The sequence below is a fragment of the Falco biarmicus genome, chromosome 4, assembly GCF_023638135.1.
Source record: "Falco biarmicus isolate bFalBia1 chromosome 4, bFalBia1.pri, whole genome shotgun sequence".
Taxonomy (NCBI): Eukaryota; Metazoa; Chordata; class Aves; order Falconiformes; family Falconidae; genus Falco; species Falco biarmicus.
Window position 1 is genome coordinate 11,882,882 of NC_079291.1, and position 17,868 is coordinate 11,900,749.

Consider the following 17,868-nt stretch of genomic DNA (forward strand, 5'->3'; position numbering starts at 1 on the left):
TCTTTGCCTAAATAAATGTTTTCTGTGAATTAAGGTGGAATGGAGGTTATTGTAAGTAGTTCAGGGGCTGTGCTGAGTCCTTATGTTCTCTTTGGAACTTGTCAGTGCAGCTGGACATACTGCACTGCTGAGAGGCTACCACCGCGGGTTTTGGTATTGCTTAACTCCAGCAAAATAGTAATGAGATGGTCCTGTGCAAGTTACTGCTTGATCTCTTAGTAAAACACCTTTGCACACCGATATGCCCTTTTGTACCCAGCAGTCCTGAGCAGCGAGTGCTAGGCAGCGACTGTAATTTCAGTTGGATTCAAGCAGATACTAGCAGGACAAAAAACAATGTAAGTGTTGCTAAAACATGAAAATGAGGCAGGACCCTCCAGCATCTGTTTCTGGCAGGCACTGCCCTCCCGTGCTAGCCTGGGGGCTGCTAGGAAGCTCTGCTCTCGCTGCTGCAGAGCTCTGGCCTTGGGCTTTGAAGCCTTAGCCGATCCTTTAGCTGACCCTTCAGTTTGAGTGACTGCCCATGTTCCTGGCATGTGATCATGTTTTGGTTTCAATACAGTGATGTAAGGATTTAAAGATGGCCTGAAAGCTGTTTGAAATCAATGGCCAGCAAACAATTTCCCTGACACCTACATCTTCCTCTTTTATATGCAAGTGGATGCTAAGGGCATACCCTGGGCTGAATAAAAACTAGTATTCATCCCTCCATCCAGACCCCAGTACGCTTAAACCCTCACCTCGGGTTTTGTATCTGTTGTGCTCTTTCAGAGTGACAACTAACCTCCTCGACCAGCGTGAGCTGGCCCCGTGAGCTGGAGTTTGTGCTCTGCCACCACGGCCAGACCTCACACACATACAAACCTCTGCATTTTGGGAGCAGAAGAAAAAGGAGAAGCAGGAGAGAGAAATAGTGGCATGCTCTGTGAGGAGACTGCCATTTCATTTCCCTCCTCTGGCTGTTGCTCCATCATGCATGAAGGCTTCAAGCTATATAGTATGAATTAGTATGTAGCCTATCTGAAATAAAAGCAAACTAAAAGAGCATGCCTCATTAGTCTGGTGGAGATTCAGAGATACTGTTCTGAAAAGGAATTATATGCACTGCAATAGTATTCACTAGAATGCACAACCTATACGTTTAATAAAAATCCTCTCTCATATAACCCCTCATTTATGCCATCCTTTTGAGGAGACTTGCCATTTAAACTGCAGGCTTTTGGGTCAGGGACCGTTATTTTGGGCATCTCTGACTTGCATGGTGAGGCACCAACTAGTGGAGCCTGCAAGTTGCCACTGTGCCCTGTACATGTGAGATAACAGCAATGACGTTTACAGGGGCAACTGAAGGAAGAATTTTATTATATATGGCCTTTTAATATTGACTAATTGATTTAGCACTTGAAAAATATTTGGGGCTTGTGGATTTGCCTACTAAAACTGTAAGCAGCTACTGCTAGCAGTCTCCAGCTGGATTCAGAGAACATTGTTGGTCACAGTGACCTTCCCTCCTGTTAAATTTTTATTACTAAAAATAATTGGAAAAAAGAATTAATCAGGAATGTCATTCAGATTATTCGAACTATAGTAATCTTTACGTTAAAATGTATCTTTTATGAAATGAAACCATTTTTATGAGGAGGAAACTAAGCTATGTTGAATTAAAGTGCCAGAGGTTGTTACGGTTAGATATTTATGTAGATTTATATGCTCAATTTTCCCTGCTATTTTATGAAATTCTCATGATAGAAATTGTTTTCCAGACTCATAAAATGTTTTAGGAGAAATATAGATTGTGGGTAGTAGATTGGATTTTTCAGAAGTGCTTGCAAATACCATCGTGTGGCAAATGACAGAGTGGTGTAGTGAATTTGCAAAGCTGTGGACAGATAGTGATGAAAACCTAGTAATATTTTGATATGTTATTAACTGTAAACAGAAAGCGTTTATTTGAAAAACATAATGGATGACCCTTTCTTGTTTGGTGAATAAAAAGTTAGTTCTCACTGAAAGTCTGAATACACAAGTGGATTACTTGTGCTAACTCGGGCCACTGGGATTACAAATAAGAAAAGAGTTTCTTTAACAAACTCGATGAATTTGCTCTCCTAAGTGCAGCTGGTTTCTAAATCTCTGATATGTTTTGTCATCTTGAACCACTTTACAGCATGCACAACTGGTTAGCTAATACGGAATAATGCCTACAACTCCGTCAGGAGTTCCTGGGCGTCTTTCCTATATCTCTTACTCAATGTAAAGTTTATACCTTAAAATAGTATCATTTAGTTCAACTCACTTTTACCTACATCTTACTAAGGATCCTTAGTTCTTGGAGGCTCGGTGTTGCTTTTAAAGGAGATCCAAGAATTAAGGTTTTGCTAAAACAGCCCCACCGCAAAACCCTCAGTAGTATTGCTGAATGGAGCATTTCCTTCTGCAAACAAAACATTTGGACATTTTTCAGTAATGCCTTTCTGGCCTAGCCTGTGCCACACAATGGGATGGGGTGAGGAGATCCCTGAGGAAGGACAAATAGAGATATTTCCCACAGTAGCAGCAGTACAGTTGTCTCAGCGTGTTGTCCATACCACTGACCAGCCCTTCTGAGGTTGCAGAAATTCTGTCCTGGAGTACCCTTTCAGGGTGCAAGCTTTCTGATTTTCATCAAAGGTTCCAGCTCCTCCAGCGGATGTCTTTCTGAGCAGAAAAACATTTCTGAGCCAGAAAAAAAAGCCTGCTAAAATTTTTCAGCTGGACCTTGCTGTTGATGTGGGGAGGATACATGGTGTTTTTCATAGCTAATAAAGATGCTGATGTCCTCCTTTATAATGAAGCTTAGTTTAGACTGTTAAAATGTGACTAATTCTTCCACAGATTTAATGCTAGCAAAATAACATAGTCAGTGCTATGTTCACTAGCTTAGATCTCTCACCTACCAGCACTTTCTGATGAATTAACTCTTGCCTTTTCTGTCTCACTTTTGAATGTCTGAAACCTGTCTCCTAGGAAGGGATGAACATCCAGAAACATTGCTCAGTCTAAGGGGCCCTGCCTCAGGTTCCCAGCTTCATTTTGGCATCACTAGCCTGTACCAGTCTTTTGGAAATGCCTGCCTGTGAAGTTAGCCTGCAGAGATTAGAGGCCACTGTACGGAAATGACTTCTTGGATAGGACCTTAAAATGCAAACTTTCTGCAGGCTGTACTGTGCTTTTTGCCAAGTCCTCCGGGCTGCCAATTGCTCAAGTAACAATCTGATTAACTTGCAGAGATTAGTTGCTTCATCTTTGCTGAAAAGAAGAGCGAAGAACCAGGGAAATGGAAATTTTCAGTGTGTCTTATGTTTAGGAAGATGGGTGCTGACAAACACTGGTGCTGGAAAGATTTGTCCAGATTGTGTGTGTTCCCAGCAGATGGTGCTGCGCTGGTGGCCATGAGAGAGGTATGTGCCTAGGACTGCTCCTAGGTACCAGCTTTTGTCCAGCACTTAGTGATGTGCAACTTGAGATGCAAAGTTTGTAGAGGCAAAGGGATCCTGAGGACACTGGAAATTGCCATCGTACAATGTGGAAGCCGTCTGTTTGCAGCTATGCATAGGTGCTGTGCAATCTGAATTTCCCCTTGTGGTGTTTCATTATGTTTGCATTAATCTTTAGTTCATTTGTACTTTTGGCTTCGTATTGTATTGCCTCAAGGTTTGCATCATTTGTATAAATATACAGCATACTTCTGAGGCTAGAAATAATGTGCATCCTCATTTCATTAGTCCTTTCAAATGGGCCAGGGCAGTGCTACCCTTTCATTCTTAATTAAAGAATTATTGACCTGTTTGGTAAAAAAAAGTCTTTGGATCACCTCATATTCTACTATTTTGCAGTGATTTGTAACTGTGAAAAACACTTAGCAGTTAGGTAAGCAAGACTGCGATTTTTATGTTTGTTTTATAAAATCAGATTTTTGCTGTTGTAATCGCCGGCACTGTACCCAGGAACTGACACTAAAAAATGTGAGTGTTCACTAAGCTCTGGCTTGTATTTCCTGAACAGGAAGACACTGGCAGCTGTCAGAAATTATTTTGCTGATGTCCCCCTGCCTTATGGAGGACAGACTGCCTGTGGCCCATGGAATGACTAATAGGGGATCAAGGTACCTGAGCAAGGAGGAAGGGACCCCATAAGTGACCTCATGGCTGATAAGGCCAGCCCTAGCATTAGTAACTTTTTAATATCGAATTCTTCCCTCAGAATTTGTCTAATCATCTGAGGAAACTTTTTAGGGCAGCCTTGGTATCATTGGCGTATTTTGTGCCTCACATAAGTGTATTTCGTAGTGCTGTAAGTATGTGGGAAGAGCACAAAGTATATGCAAAATGCTATGGATTACCCTGTGTTTTGAAATATCACCTGATTTTTAAAGACCTTATTACAAAAGTCATAGTAACAGTATATTGGAAGCCTTAGCATTATTTAGTAGGAAATTTTTAACCCTGAATTCAAAACACCTGATTATCAAACTTGAGTGTAATCAAGTAGAATGAGCATGTAAGAAATCTTCACAAGCAACACAACAAAGCAGTTTAATGTTGTTTCCCTTGCAAGGCCATGGCCTTTTCATCACGTCGACTGTGCAGATATAGCAGAGCTTGCAGTATTTTCTTCCTTGCCTTTGTGATTATCACTAAGCAACTGGCCCCTCACTGTTTCTCTGCTCAGAACTGGTTTAGAGAGATTTGCATCATTTCAAACTTTCTCTTTTCTAGAAACTGTATCACAAATTAATGGACTAAAAGGAAAGTGCCTTGGATGAGTGACAGTTCTTTGTTGAAGAATTGTGAATAACATTATCTTCTCCAGCTCTCTATGATGAGAACATGAAAAGCGTCTCCACAGCCCCCACAGCATCCTACTGCTGTTGAAATCTTGTGGTTTTGGAGAAGGTGAATTGTGGAGGTGCCTACAAACAGTGTATCAAATGTACGTGCTTGCACGTAAATGTTCTAGTTCAGCAGTTGAGTAATTCAATTGCTGTCAATGCAATTCAGATAGTTTGCTACACTACAGCGCAAGACACAAGATATTTCTACGCAGAGATCCAATTTATATAACCTATTTCCCCTCTGAAGATGAAATCTACTGCCAAAAATCTTTCTTTACTGCTTCTTGTAGGTAATTTCCTGGGAGAGGGGAGCTGTCTATAATCACAGAAGTTGAACTGGGCTGGTACATAACCAATACACCTTTCTGGCCCACTCCGAACATATGTTGCAGACACTGGAACACCACACATCAGCTACAGGAGAAGTAATTTTTAGAGGTACGTCTAGATTTGCATTCCAAACACTGGGCATAAAAATGAGTGCAGCAAGAAGTGCATGCCCATGTACTAGCTCTATCCCATGCTCACTGAATCTGCTTTAAAAGTGGTAGCTTTTTTTCAGAGACGGTGAGCTCTAAAAACTGCACAGACTGTTTAGGATATCATCACAGTAAAGTCTTTTGTTAGCTCAGTTTAGTATCAACAAAGAGAGACGAGAAAAGGATGTCCTGGAGATTCTCCAGTGCAGTCTTCATCCATTTTTATTCCACCATGAAATGAAGAAAGTGCCCTGAAGGTACCACACATCTCTGGCACAGGAAGCATTGTGATGCTTTATAGTAAAACAGCAATATGCAAAAAATGATGTGCAACCCTGTCATTAGGAGATGACATACACGTGGTGTTTATAAAATGGCAGTGGCTGATGTGCGTTACCTGGTTGGTTCCTGAGTGAAGCTGAACACCTTCAGTGTCAGATATCCTCAGGGAACAAAGGAAAATCAAGTGACTCTCAGGTCTTTCTTTTTTTTTTTTGTGCTTTAATCCACTTCTGAATGCAATAGAAATATGGGTTGGTCTGTAGCAAAAGTTTGTATTTTAATTCAGTTTTAATAAATGATCAGGATTTTCAGTTCATCCTTATAGCGGACTTTCAGTAAAAAGTTGTAGGAAATTTTGCGAGAAACTCCATTGCTTGATACAGATCATTATGGTGAGTTAATTGCTGGTTCAAAATTCCCCCTCCTATGATTAAAGTTTCAGAAAGCCTGATGACAGTTACGGGATACCGATTTTCTTTGAGATTAGTCTTTCGTTAAAGACCAGTTTTACAGCTTCTGGTATTGGATATTTCATTTGAAGAAACCTCAATTTTCCATGTGGATAAGAGCCATTCTGCCCTCTCTGTTGAGACTGTATGGAAGGGGACGCATACTGCCTTGTGAAGATGGTATGAAAAATCCCATTTTTGGACTACATGCGTAACAGGAGATGCTGTAGTCCAGAAATGGGATTTTTCATACCATCTTCAAACCTTTAATCCCAAGGCTAATGATGATTCGTTGCAGCCTACAATGTGATTTTTTTCCCCTGGCGCTTACGCAGGATAGCCAGGTCTTTCTCCTTTCCCTCTTGCAGTTCCCCGTGCATGGCATATGCAATCGACTAAGGTAGCTGCACTCATGCCTGGAGTCGCAAAACTTCCCCTTACAGCATCTCAGCAAGCTACCATTTATTTTTAATTGCTCCCCACCGTGTAGGCCAATTAAGGATGAAGCCAGCAGGGCAAGGATCACTGGCAAAGCCTTTGAAGGGAGCAGACCCAGCATTTGCTTCGCCGGAAGGCTGCCATTCACACATTTGTGCAAGAATGCAAACAATTGGGCTCACTCAGTGGGATCAACTGCTATCTAGTTCAGTTTGAACCACTTTCTAGTGCAGATGGCAGTGAGAGTGGCAGCACCACTGAATATTATCCCCAGGGTTAGAAACTTTCCAAATGAGATTTACATTTGTGACCCTCCCTATTTCAGCAGGAAACACCTGCTAAAGCAGCTTTAGGAAATGCCTCTCATTAGCAGCTTCTGTTTGAGCTCAGGTTTTCATAGCCATTGAAGTTCAGCAGGCTTAAGGACTTGATCTTTTCATAATATGAAAGGGAAAATATTAGAGGATAGTAGGTACAGGCTCCGTTTTTGGCTCATGTTTCCTGCTATCTTAATTATTCCTTTAAAATCCTCATTTGACACATTTATTTTCCTAGCTTTTAAACCTCCCAGAAAAGAGGGTTGCTGGGTATCCTAAATAGCTTGGTCGTTTCCAGGAAATCCTGGATGGAGGCTTTTCTGGGTAGATTGGCATTAGCAACCAAATATTTTAGATGCTTTGGGAAAGGAGTGAGTCTGCAAGTTTGGTCAGGAGCATTGTGAGTGGTCTGTGCTTTCCTGCTTCTGTGGGAGAGAGCTGGCATTTATGTCCAGTTTCACTCAGAACTGGGAAATATCAGTGCACGTAAAACCAAGAAGTACTGAGGAAAAGTAGGAAACCTAAATGGAGGAAACCCAGTTTTATCCTGGGAAAAGTTTTGTACTGACTCATTCCAGGATGGCTTGCTGTTCCTTGTGATGGGCTTGTACAAACTGCCAGCTGTGGCTCACACATCAGCAGCGTTTATGCTCAGTGTTAGGGACACACAGATGCTAGGCTCAGGAGAGGTTTGGTGCCTCCTGATGTCTGAACACACATCGTGGAGATAAATCTTATTCAAATTAAGGCTGAACTCTGGCTTTGTTCTTCTTCCATGCATTGCATGACGAACCTGCTGTTGTTTCTATGAGCTAGTCCCCCAGAGAAGCCTCCCAGTTACACGCTGGTCAGGCTGGTGAAAGCAGCTGGTGCAGCCAATCTTTCAGGTTAATGACATGTCCTTTCCTGCTGTTTGTCTGCACATCTTAGTGGATGCCAATTCCGCAGTTTTCAATCTTTTTAAAAATATTTAATTTATTAATCCCTCTGCTTTTTTGGTGGAAAAGAAAACCTTACATGAGAAATCTTAGATTATTAACAATTAGCCTTTTGTGAATAGCTTAAAAATTCTGGCCACAGCTCATACCTGTGCACAGAGGTCTTTTCTAGACAAAGATAGTCCCAAAAATACTAATAATACCTCTTACCTGGCCATTTGTTTAGTCATCTGTCTGGAGAAGTCCTGTATGTCTAAAAGGGCTGATGTCAGGTTTTAAATGCTATTCTTTATAAAGCAGCAATGGAAAGGATGCAGCTGAATCAAAGCTGCAGTTCCATCACGTGTAGGCAGGTTTAATTTCACATGTATGCCATGTAGCCTGATTCTGCACGCTATAGAAAAAGGATGCTTTCTGGCTTGTCTGTAAATTGGATTTTTTCCTCAGAAACTCCTGCAAATGCTTGCGAGGCAGAAGGCCAGTGTGGCTTGGGTTATTCCCAGGTGCTCCCCACCTCCCCAGACCGTGCAGCGCATCCCCCTCTGCTCCCCAGACTGCACTGCCGGTGCAGTAACTGCAGCCCAGCTAGTGGGAAAGAGGAGGAATTGCCTGACGCACGCTGAGTCCCAGGAGTGCCTGCTCCCTGAGCTGCCTGAGATCTCACTGACATGGCTCCCCGTGGAAATGTTGATGCTGCAGATTAGAGAAGGACTGGCGCGCCTCTAGGGCTGAAAAAAAAATGGAGTTTCTGGGGTTACTTTTGTTCTGATCCTGGTTTATCTCTCACTGTGTGACTGCTTTTTAAAATTTCCCTGCATGTAGGCTTCTGGGGATACTGCAGCTTTCTGTGCCCCATGAAGTCATTGTGAGGATCCGTTATTGATGGCTGTTAAAGCAAGCTAGCTATTAACGTTACTAAGAGTATATTTTTTTTGTTACATTAAATGTTTCAACAGTAATGTAAAATTCTAATTAAATTTCATCCTTCATGACACCAAGAAAAGCACTGCTGTTTTGTGAAATGCACATCTCTGACGGGTGTAACTTCATCCTTATTTTCAAGGAGCTAATAATTGTAATCAAAATATGTGTAAAACAAATTGCTGCATTTGATTTTGTCCTTTAAATACCTGTAACGTTACTATATGATAAAGATGGAAATTCTCAAACAGTCTTTTTTGGAAAGAAATGCAGCTTCTTAAAACCATATAAATAATACCTGAAAAGAGATGTATTTGTGCTCTCCCGATAACGGAATAATATGGAGCCTGTGTATATTTTAATCTGGCATTTGGTGATCGTACAACATGGTGATATAACAGTCTTCAGATTTCAGAGCCTGGATTCAGCAGTAGATGCAAAATTGTTTTCAACATGGTAGAGAATTGTAGCGAGGGAAGAGACAAAGCTGTTCAGTGTTAGACAAGGGTTTATCTCTCCGATTGCCATTAATGTATGTTTTGTAAGTTAGGATATGACTGAGTATCTGTTTATATGGCTGTTACAGGAATATATGTGTGTGTGCTCGGAATGTGATTTTTCAAAAGCAAGCTGGATGTGCACTCCTGTATGTAGTTAATCATTTTACTATGATGCTTATATCATGAAAGCTCAGCAATTGTGTTACAAAACCCCCAATATTATGATCGTTTGTCTTGCTTTCCCCATGATTGATAAATTCTTGGTGCATCAATACATCAAAAGCAAGTTTATATACTAAACCAAGAGCCTGTCATATCAGAGGAAAAAAAAATTAGATAAAAGGAAACTGCTAACTTATATTCATGAGCACCTATCAGCATTTAATAAGACAGCATCCAATTCAGACCAAAAGCCATATTCTGCCTTCTATCGACTATGTTATCTCAGGCTGGGGATTTGACTTGTTATATTTGCTTCCCATGTTTTTGCAGTCACAAAGTCTTTGAAACAAAACTTTTTTTCAGATTTCTTACTGAGATGAGAATCACGTTTCGGTCGACAGAGAGTGGCTGGGTCTGCAATTCTGCAGTAGTTTGGGTATTTTTAGTAAGAGAAAAAAGCTTGTGCCTGTGGTCTAGAAAGTGCTCTGTTGCTTCTCCATAGCCTGAATATGTGTTAGAGCAGCTGAAATGAGAAGACAGAGAGTCAGCCTACCATGACCATCCGTGCTGCTAAAGCGGCATGCAGAAAACACACCAGCCGTTGTAGGCACTAGGTATTGCATCCGTAGCGATTTGAGTCATGGCTCACTAGGGAGGGAGGATGGTCACGGGGGTACAGGTAGGGGTCAGCAGGGAGAGAGGATGACCAAGCTTCAGGAAAGCAGCTGCAGATGGGAAGAAGACTCCAGAAAAAAGTGATGGGAAGAAACAATGGCTTTAGCTGAATTCGTGAGCTGAGACCCTGAGGACCTGGGTTCAGTATTCGCTTTGGCTTGGGCTCTCTGTGTCATGGTGGGTAAAACAACTTCAGTATTTCTGTCTTTCAGTCACGCCTGGGTACCCGCAAGGTAGCAGTGTATCTGCTATACCAAATGGATGAGGAGTTACATGTAGTTACACATCAAGGTGCCCCTCCAGACCATCTCTCCTTAAGATGATCAAAATGTAAAAAGACTTTGGGACAACAAGCTCAAACACCTTAGTGTAGTTCTTTGTTTAGAGGTATTTCCCTGGGAGTTTCTCTGGAAGGATTCTGGCCAGTTCAAGCCTCTACCACCTTTCCCAGAAGCTGTGTGTTGCTTTCAAAAGAAAGCACAAATATTTGCCTTTCAGTGTTCATCTGATTGCAGTATATGGACAACATCCACTACTGAAGAAATATATGCTTTCTGTTGCTGGAGGGATTGCTTTTCTTTCTTCTATTGACATCGATCACAGCAGCAAACATCTTCCTGACCCTGTGCTCAGGTTATGAAGCTGCAAAACCAGCACTGCAAAGGAGCTAGCACCAACCTAAGCCTGTGTTGACTCAAACAACCAGAAAGGCAGCCTTCCACCTCTCTTTTACATCCATACCAAGGGAAGAGCGCACAAAACTGGAATTCCTGCATCTCAGCAAGTACCTGGAATAGCACAGATGAGGATGTGTTTTTCAAAGAGGATCTGGACACCTAAGCTCCAGTTTGTCTGAGATGATCTTTCATGGTCATACCGAAATGCAGTTGTACAGAGGATGCTCCATGGTATGCTGCAAGTCCTATAAGACTTTTTATCAGCGTATTCAAATCTCCACTTTTATCACGTAAACACTAAAATAAAAAATGTCCTCTCAAAAATCATTATGTCCAAAATGTTAGCAAAAATTACTTTTTAACCAAAATTATGGTGCATTTTATTCTGCTAGTGCAGCCTAGTGTCTTATTAGCCCAAATTTGCATTTGATGAAACTGCATGCCACGGATTTTGTCACCAATTATCATTCTTTTCAAGGGAGGATGTTTGTGATTTGGGCTGAAATATGCTCATTAATGAAAACCATCGACACGTGAAGAACTCAGTATTTGAGCCTACTCCCCATACCACCAAGAGCAGTGAATGTGAAATACCACCTGTCAAGCACTTGCAGTACATACACTATATGTTCTGCGGCATCCTATGGAGTAAGAGAGATGTGGGAAATAAAAGTGCTGGAGGATGTGATGCTATTGCTTGCCTCTGTGATTTGTATGTGGAGCAGCGTGGTGTAGCAGGAATTTCTCAGCTGAGTATGAAAGGCAGCATCGCAGCGAGCTGCTGAGCTTGGTAAAGCTTCCCACACCAAAGGGGAAAAAGTTTGCATGGGGATTTTGTTTCTTTAAAAATCCATACTTGCAAACCAGCAACTTACACACAAGAATAACACCAAGGATTATTTTGAAAGTGCTTTAAAAAGATTGTGAGAGAAGGGGACTGCTGATTGTTCAGAGCAACGCAAAGCTGTTGCTGCCTATTCATTTCATTCATCCTAAATACCCAGTCACAGTTTAATTCCTAGATGTACTGTATGCCCTTTTGTATATAATCAGCCTAATTTGTCTTCAGCTGCAAGCAAGTGAACCAAGATTCATTTAGTTAAGCAAGCTAAGCAAAAACATTCTTTGCTCACAGATGGGTAAGCCAGCCAATATCTTAAGATAAATGAAGGGAATTTTGTTTTCTTTTCTTAACTGCTGTAAGGAGTCCTACGGACAGAATGACAAAACAAATTCTGTCCCTCCATGTTTTTAATTAGTTAAACAGGGAAAGACTAATAGATCTCATCCTGGAATCTGGAATCCTAATTTGCAATGTTGGACGTTGTTTTGACTTCAACTGGCACTTTTAACAAATAGACTTTTCACTAGAGGTTTTCAGAAAGACCATGTGTAATATTAGATGAGAGGTACTTAATTAATGTAGGAAAGCGCCAACAAACTATCAGCCAGCACTGACTTGTCTTGGATTTGAAATAAAAGGTATTTGCTCTGTGCTGCCTGCCTAGCAATTACCATTAAATGTGTGTGGATTTAGGCCAATTCTTAATGAAAAAGGGGCCAGCTCACAACAAATGTCACCCATGTTGTCTTGGGTTACGCTGATAGTGTGGTGAATGAATCAAACAAAATGCAAATGTTAAATCTGGCTGACCCCAGGGCAACTGGGGGAAGGCTGAGATCAGCTATGACTCTCCTTATCCTTGTGCCCTGTCTGAGGGCACAAGGCAATAGCCAAATCTGTCCATCCACCTCTCTCCCAGATAGCTAAAAGATTTGCAAAATAGCTGCAATAGGGCATAGTGTCATCAAAACAAAGCATACACAGATGAAAGTGCTGAAAATTGAAACCCTTTCAAACCCAGTGATCATGTTGAGTTGTATCAGGACTTGCTACTAAGAGAACTGTAAAACCAGTTTTCAGATATATCCTTCCTTCTGACTGCATGCAGGTGAAAGCAGATGGGAAGGGGAGAAAAGTGCATCCTCCCAGGCTCTGGCATCTTTTGTGTAGAGGAGCAACGTTTAGGAGAAGTTGCAAGTGCCAGCCCTGCATCTCTGTTGCACCCTCACAGGGTCAGAGAAGAAGTGAGCACAAACAACTCTTGCTGCTCACAGTCTTCCTGAGGAGAAATTCAAGAAGATGTAGCAGCCAGGGAGGACGTGTCCCTTCTGCCCTCTGGTTCTGAGGGGGCAGCAACTGCCTCTAACTTGGGCTGCAGAGGAAAGAGACATGGTTTGCTCTACAGCCATCCTGGTTTCAGCTGGGATAGAGTTAATTTTCTTCTTAATAGTGGATGCAATGCTGTATATTGGATTTGGTGTGAGAATAATGTTGGTAACATATTTTAGCTGCTGCTAAGTAGTATTTATACCAAGTCAAGGACTTTTCACTTTCTCAGGCCCTGCCAGCAAGAAGGGTGGAGGGGCACAAGAAACTGGGAGGGGACACAGCCAGGACAGGTGACCTGAACTAGCCAAAGAGATTTTCCATACCATAGAATGTCATGCTCAATGTCCAAATCCGGGGGAAGAAGAAGGAAGTGGGGGGGATGTTTGGAGCGATGGAGCTTGTCTTCCCAAGTAACCGTTATGCATGATGGAGCCCTGTCTTCCTGGCTATGGCCGAACACCTGCCTGCCCATGGGGAGTGGTGAATGAATTCCTCGTTTTGCTTTGCTTGCGTGTGTGGCTTTTGCTTTGCCTATTAAACTGTCTTTATCTCAGCCCATGAGTTTTCTCACTTTTACTTTTCTGATTCTCTCCCCCATCCTGACATGGGGGAGTGAGTGAGCAGCTGCGTGGGGCTGAGTTACTGGCTGTGGTTAAACCAAGACAGCTGTGAAGAGGTTAATTTAGGAAAGATCTCCCCAAGCCTGTATAGGAAACCCACAGAAATCCTGCCAGCCCTCAGTGAAAGGATTTTGCTGTTAGAGGGCAGGGTAATTGCCTTGGGACTGTTAAGAACCCAGGGAGCTGGATCCGCTTGTTCTGTCTCCCACTTCCTCTTGCCATAAACTGCCACCATGAAGGTGTGCTCCCCCATTTCTCACCTGTGTGCACCCAACGGGCAGCAGGGAGTAGGCTGGCAGCTCCCATGAGCTTCAGCATACAGCAGAGGTAAAAAAATCTGCCTATTCCCTGGCCTAAGGCCTCATGTCATCATCATTACCTTCTTTCTCTTCTTTTTGAACAGTTTCCACATGGCAGCTTAAGGTAAGGTTTTTCCTCTGTTGTCACAGCACTCTCCAAACTATCAAGCTGCAACAAGGTATTTTACCATCTCATACCAGCATACTCTTCACGCCAGTCCCTCTGCTGCCTTTGCCTCGTCTCATCCAGGGCATGTGTTCTCTCTCCTCTTGCTTCTTCTCTCCTCGTCTCGTCCAGGGCACGTGTGCTTTCTCCTCTTGCTTTTTTTTTTTTCCCCTCTCTCCTTGTCTCATCCAGCACCCACTCTTTCTCCTCTTGCTTCTTCCTCGGCTGCTCTCTCTTCGTTGGCTCTCAACCCCTTAACAGAACCAGCCACAGCTGCACCTTATCTACATCAGCCAACCCGCCGCCCCTGAAGCCAACCCACAGCTGTATATTATCAATGCTAATTAACCCAGCTTCATTCCTCTACACTCTGCCACTGTCCTACCATCTGTCCCCTGTCCTCTCCCTGTCTCCACATGCTCTTGGCCGATCTGTACAAGAGACACTTTGTGCACGTGCATATATATATTTCTCAAATTCCAGTGCTGTGCAAAATGGATTTTAACCCTGCCTGGAACCAGGTCTCTGCACACCCAGCCGGTGGATAGAGCTTCTTCTCCATTACAAGCTCCTTCAGGTCTTCGAGCTCCTCTTGGCATCTGAAAGCCGAAGTGTGCCCTGTATTTCCCCTCCCCCAAAACCAGCAGCACTACCCAAGCCTGCTCGGAAGGGAATTGCAGGAGGTGGCGGTGGGCTGGCAGTGCACACCAAGCTTGGCCCTAGCTCCCTGAGCAGTGACTTGTGTGATGGTTGCATCATTTTGGTCTGGCTGATCTGCGGAACTGCTGCCTCTTTTTCTTGTCTCATATTTGTCTGAGTCTGTTTCTGTGATAACCACTGAGGTTTTCTGGCAACTGACATCACTGGCCCCAAACAAGAGCAAAGTGAACTGTGAATTTCTGCTTTGGGATGCAAAGAAGAGTTTCTGGCTCCTTGCAAGTCGTTCACACTGCGCTTCTGTAGGTACCCTCTGAAATGTAGAGGTCTCATCAATAGAAGGTTAGTGTCCCGGGAAGAATAGCAGGTGCTTAGCTCTTCCCTTTCTCCCATCTGTTTCTTTTGGAGTATCAGGTTGCTCTGAGGCAGGCGGGCTTTTGGAAGAGATGGGGAGTCAGTCCACCCTGCATGCAGTCCATGGGAATTGTCTGGGCTCATCCTGAAGCAGGTCAAGGTGTCTGCTTGGAAAATAAATTCTTTTAGAGAACTTGTTATTCCTTTATGTAAGCCGAGCACAGCAGACAAATGAGGATTTTCCTCATAATCTTCAGAGCAGAAGTATGGAATAAGCTGCAGTTATCTTGGAAGGGATGATCATATTTTAAACTGGCCACCCCTCGGTGTAACCACACCTTCACCCTCACAGTCCTCAGCTTTTCTGTGGTAGCAGTGCTCAGCAAGCCTTTCTCTTCCCAACTAACTTCAGATGTACCAAGGGAGCAACCTCTGGTACCCACCTGCAGCACTGGTTGCTTCCCATTAATCCCCTCTGGGCTCCCACCATTTGGATGGGCAAACTGCTGCTCTTTCCATTATTGCCTTCCCCCCCCCCCCCCCCCCCCCCCCAAAAAAAAAAGCAATCAAACTCCTAATACATTGACTGACTTTTTCAGCTACCTGATTGTGTGTGTAATTGAAGGAACTGGTTAATTTCTGAGCACAGTGGGTTATTCACAGCACTAAAATTAGTTTTGCTTTTGTTAGACCAGAGATCCATTTGCCACTAACACAGTTAGGGCACAAACCAGTATTTATATGAGAGATGAAAAATGCATCGATTGACCAAAACCTTCTGTGGCACTGAACACTGTGCAGTGGTCTAACTAGCACTGAAACAAATAACTTATCACAGCATTGGAATTACATGCACGTAGTGGGAAATTCTTTTTTTTTTTTGTTCACAAAAGGACTTGATCACATGCCATTATTCAGAGAGTAGCTGAAATTTCTGCAGGCCTTTGCTCTGTAATCTAAAAAGCCCTTTGCTTTTTGCTATCGTAGGCTTTGGCAGCTACAAGAAAATGCAAAATGATGGCTGTGCTTGTATCGATTATCATCCTAATTCTGCTTCCAGTGAAGTCCATCACAAACCTGCCACAGCCTCCCGTGGGAGTGAGTGCAGGCTGTGTATAATTGCTGTTACTTTAATACAAATTTACTTCCTTGACACTTGAAATTCTGCATTCTTTCTGCAGTTATGCTGTGAGCAGCATTAAATTAACTGTCTCCCAGAAAAAGGTTCTTGCTCACCTATACTCCTATTTTCTGCTGGAGGAGTGACAGCCCCCTGCCTGGAGTGGGTCCTGTAGCAGTGCAGGGCTTTTTTCTGCTTCTCCACATCACCTGTGAGATTCCTCCGAGGTACTATGTCTCTGTGATGGATGCTTTGCCCACTGGCAATTGCTCATTTTGATGCTCTGCATGATGTCTCTGCCTCACGTCTGGCTCTTTATCTCATTACTTATTTTATGACCTCTCTCCCGATCCTGATCTTCAGTCACTCCAAATTCTCTTTGCTGCCTACTTCTGCTTGGTTTGCTCAGTTAGTGGCCCTGCATCTGGTTTTTGGGTCACAGAGAATGAACAGGCTCTGGTTGAATGCCTCCTTCTTCAGGTGGAGAAGAAGGTGACATCTTCCAATAGTTCTAAAGCTTTTCACGGCCTTTTATCAAGTTCTTTGCATTGTCCAAATGCAGTACGTAGAGCCATTTAGCTTTGCCAATAAAGCACCTTCAGCAATAGCTTTAATTCAGTCTGCACAAGAGGGGGTCACGAGGCCATGGCTTCATCCACAGTCTATTTTAGGTTTGTGGGTTGGGCGGAGGAACAGAAATTGAGCAGTTTCTACCATCTTTTTAAGAAGTGCAGTGTAAACCTGGACAACCCTGTTGCTGTTAGGCAGAGGAGGCAGCACAGGGAAGATTCACCCTCTCCCAGCTGCTCTGTAAGTGTGTGCCTGGAGCAAAGCCTCTTGACAATAACCCTTGAATTACTTGCTTCTGCTGTGAGCCTGGGCAAGGTTAGGACCCCAATTTAACCTCATATGCCTCCATGCACCCAGTTTTTGCATATGAGAATCAGCAACCTGATGCTGCTTAAAAGCTGGCTGTTACTTCTGCCTGCAGTTCACCAGCTGCCTGTCAATGCAACATCCAGATTCTGCAGAGAGCTGCTGAGGGAAGAGGCAGAGCATTGTATCCTAGCTGATTTGCTTTTTCCTTTCAGAGAAATCTCTGTGCCCTAAAAAACCTGGAAGGTTTCAAAGCATCATTTACAAATGTTAATATGGAGAGTGCTGGGTACTGAGTGCGTGCAGGCATCCAGATAAGTCTTTAGAAAATGTCTGTCCCCGAAGTGGAGAAGTCTCAGATTTGTGTTTCAGTATCTATCATCCGCCCTATTTCAGTTCTGACCTGTTGCAAATAAATAAATACATTAAAGATCTCCAGCTAAATATCGGTAAGCTACACTGAGCTCTTCAAAACCTTAAGGACTCCGTGACCGGTTTCTGGGACAAGTGTGCAAGGCCAGCTGGTAAGACTGTTCAAAACTGTGACCTTGCAATGGGCCTCTGGTTCCCAGGGTCAAGTCCGTACCACATGGGCTTGGTAGATGTAGCCCAAGATGAGGACTGTGCAGATAGCTGATCTTTTCATGGCCCACATATGAATGGATCTTATTCCACACATCAAAGCTCCAATGGTCCTCTCCACAGAAATCCTCCGTACTCTCACACTGATGGGATGTGGCTGTGCTTTGCACCATTCTTTTGCCTTTTGCTGAAGAAGTTGTGAATTGGAGCCAAGGTGATCGCGTTGCCCTCCTGGGAGCTTCCTGGGTGACTGGAGAAAAGAGCAAAGCTTGGGAGGAGTTTGGAAACGATGCTGGCACAGAGACTTGAC